A 4,160-nucleotide genomic window follows, 5' to 3' on the forward strand; every position below is an offset into this window, starting at 1 on the left:
GTGAAAATGCAATAATGTATTATGAAATGAAAATCTAACGATAGGTATGTGCCCACGAAAATCATACTTGATACGTATTACATGCAGCCCTTAGAATGGCAGATTTAGTTGCTTAAGACAGAATTTCTAGCCTTTCCTTGCCGGGCAAAAGGTCTCGGGTTCCATTCCCAAGTCGGGCAAAGCACTGCTGGGTTTTTCGGTTTTTAGAAATATTTCTCAGTAGTAGCACGGGGTCTAGAATTATGTCCATGTTATGTACAGTGGTATTGTACAGTATTGTACAGTGGTATTATATGTCGTCTGCTACAGAAAAGTGTCGAAAATAAAATATTTCAACAAAACTTTGCTCGACATACAAATCAACCTTACAATCCTGACTACACAGTTGTTGCAATAAATGCTGCATGCATAAGATAGCCATAACATTTTTTGCGGGGGAAAATCATCCAGTGACCATTTTCTCGCCAGGGCGAGGAGAGAGGGTGTCTGATTCTTACTGACTAAAAACCAAACGGCCTACAACCCTGAATACGAACTTCTAACCTATTTCCCCAGTAATTTTATTCCCCATGGTATCCTTAACCAGTCTATCGATGGTGCCACGGCCAGAGTGACAGGACAATCAGTCAACATCCACTCTATGCAAAACAGGGCAGATGTTACAATAACCAACCTAAAATAAACTTTACAATCGAAAAACGTGAGCGATTTTGAACCGTATGTCTTGGGGATAGAGACGTCGGTATAGGTACGAGGGGGACTGTAAAACAGTGTCCGGTGAATGACATTGTTTTTTAACAGAAATAGGGCAATTGTTTTTGTAAGTATGTGTGTTTTTTTCTTTATAACATAGGTGTGACTGTGGCGCTGGTCGAGTGATTGAAAGTTTGAGGTTCTTGAGCGAATTCTACCAGCGGTACCAGTTTGTAATATAACTCCTCTGAAATCATCCGGAAATCATCCTATATCTTCTTGGGCGAGGCGAGAGGGAGTGTCAGACTCTTACGGACTAAACACCACCTCGTACTTTTCGAGCCGGAGCCCCGGTAAACCCGCTAGGTAATCCGCAGCTCCGATTGGGTGACGCTGATCACTAACCATTTGCTAATGGTAATCATTTGTAATCCACGCGTTTGACTCAAATCCCATGAAAAATCTTTATCTACAATTGTACATACAATTCAATTACACATTTTATGGGAATTCAGTCACCTCCTAAAAAATTGGACTAATCTAGTCATAGCATCAGGAGAAAAGCTGAAGTTTAGGAAGATATTATATTATCTGAGACAGACTCTATTTCAGACAATATTTTAAAAATTTTCATAAATTATTTGTAAAACATTTCAAATTACATAAAAAAGGCTATCTAGTTCACGTATAATTTTCCTAAAAAAACACTAAAAAAGGTGATTATAACTATTTTATTAAAACACACCGGTGTATAATTAAAAAAACGTAACGTGTGAACGTAATAACGGGTTCCGTCCACTTTTTAACCGTCAACGAAACGTCTTAATTCCAAATGTCAAATTTGACAAGTAGGTGTATGCGCAGGAGTGCAATGTCATGCGCGATTCTTTGCAACGTTCCGAACATCGTTGGGTGATTGATAAGCTATCATTATATATGTCATTTATATTGTTAATTTGATGCCGATGTTAATTTTTTTAGTGTTAAAAAGTTGTTAAGTTTGCGTCAAAGATTTTTTGGATTTTGGTCTTAATATTTCTTTATTTCTATAGATTTTTATGATAATACTTATTTCAAACAGAATAAATAATTGTATTCTCTATCTCCAGTCTACTTTCCGCTTGGGAATGTTAAATGCTCTGAAGTTATAGAATGTTTTGAACAGGCTTAAAATGATCATTACAGAACAACTAAACATATTTTAAAAGCTATACTCTATTCAAATAAAATAAAAGGTTAAAGCCAAACAGGATAAATAAGCTTCACTCTTAAAAAAGTAAACTCCCCCATTTGACATTACCAGCGCATGCGCGCAAGCTCTATGAATGCAAACGTTTCTATTGGTTAAAGACTAACCAATGAGAGGCCGGCTCATAGAGCACGATTTGAATTCAATTGTCGAATGTACATAGATTAAGTGGCTGGCCTTTTTATGGTAGGTATAATAGTCTGCTTTTTTTTTATTATTGTTGAAGATGGAATCTAAAGGCATTGTGGGTAAAGTAATTTGAATTCTATTTGTATGAAGTTAGTACTTAAAGTTTTGGTTAGAGATCTTGGGGGAAAATGCAGTTTTTATTATCACAGTATAAAAATATTATAATTGTGAACATTTGTTTGTTTGGATGTTTGTCTGACAATCACACTGAAACTACAAACGAATTTTGATGAAATTTGATATACAGACAGGGGATAAGTTGACTTGAGTGATGGATAATTATTTTTATACCACGGGAACGCAGGTGAAGTCACTAGCAGAAGAAACGTCAAACAACAACGTCACACCTTTTATCCCCGGAGGGGTTGGCAAAGGTGCACATTACGACACGTAATACCGCTTAATAGGGGATAAGCCTATTGCCATATACTGGGTATTGCCATACACTACCATAATTCCAGACTCCGTGCGAAATTTTCGAAAAACCGAAAAAAGCCCAGTAATGCTTGCCTCGATCCGGGAATCGAACCCAAGAAAGACCTCTTGTGTTTTTATTTTTAATTATGTATCCAGGTTTATAAAACTCTATTTCACCAACATTTTTTCCATTTCATCCCTTATTTTAATAACATATCTATCACAAATATCCCTTTCATCTCACCTTGACACCAAAATGTGTTAATTATCACCAAATTATAACGCCTTTGATTTTTAATTGCACGCAATTATGATGTTTCACTAATATTTTAGGCCAGTGCAGATACCTCTAATAAAGGTAAAAAGTAAAAGAAATTTATAGTAGAATGAAACCTATTGGAAATGAAAGAGAATATGCTGAAACATGAAAAAAATAAAAATTCCACTCCATCCGAGTTCGGGAAGTGGGGGGGAGGGAGGTTTTAAGAGTAAAAATCGGTTTATCGCAATTTTCGGCGAAACTACAAGTCCTATGAAAAAAAGTTAAATGGCAAAGTTGTAGGTAATAAAAAGATCTACAACTTTTGTATTTACACTTTTTTTATATTACCTCAAAATTTTGTGAAAAATTCAAAAAACTACGATTTCGGTTTTTTATTCTTATCTTTGACAAAAATATTTATTTTTTTTACGAAATTTTGTGAAAACCTGCCTTTATATGTACCAAACACATTGTAATTTTTTTGGAATAGAAAGAAATATTTTTTCTCCAGATATTAAATAAATACCGAAAAATTAACCTAATTTTCAATCGAAAATTCACGCGTCAAAATATCAGCTTTTTTATAAAATTCGGTGGGCTATTTGTTCGTTGAAATATCTAATTTTCGATAGTTTAAAAAAAAATTACGTTACCATGGAAAATGTTCTCAAAAAACACAATAAACTAAAAAAACTCGAATCAAAAATATTGTTTTTCATCATTATCCACAATTTTGAGCTATTTATTACAATTAACTCATGTAGCATAAGATTTAATGGTACATTGACAATTAAAATAAAATTATAAATTAAAACATTCTACTATGATTAACAATCAAATAAGTTATTAATGTTTATATTTGATAAGACATCTACTATGTTATAAGAAAGTTGTAGAATTTTGTTTTAATTAAATACGTAGATACTTATTTGTTGCTATTTGGAGATAATTTATAAACCTTTTTTATTTTTTAAGGTGGCAAAATCATCCAATCCAATCCAATGACCTCTCTCGCCTTAGGTGAGGCGAGAGGGAGTGTCAGACTCTTACTGACTAAAAACCACCCTGTTCCTAGTCCTGCTTTTCGAGCCGGAGCCCCGGTAAACCCGCTAGGTAGTCCGCAGATCCGGATCAGGCATCAGCCATACTAGACACCATCTGAGGTGGTCTGATGGCTCTTTGAGGCGCCCGCGGAACGCGACGCGCCGCATGCACGGGTCTAGTTCTGTTCGGGCGGCCAGGTACCCTTGCTCGCCGTCTACAGACCCGTACTTACGGAGGCCAGAGTTCTTTGCGCGATCCCCGACGCCCGGAGTGCCTCTCGCGAAGGCTGGGGGGAGGAGGTTCGTT

Source organism: Spodoptera frugiperda, chromosome 30 (assembly GCF_023101765.2).
Source record: "Spodoptera frugiperda isolate SF20-4 chromosome 30, AGI-APGP_CSIRO_Sfru_2.0, whole genome shotgun sequence".
NCBI lineage: Eukaryota > Metazoa > Arthropoda > Insecta > Lepidoptera > Noctuidae > Spodoptera > Spodoptera frugiperda.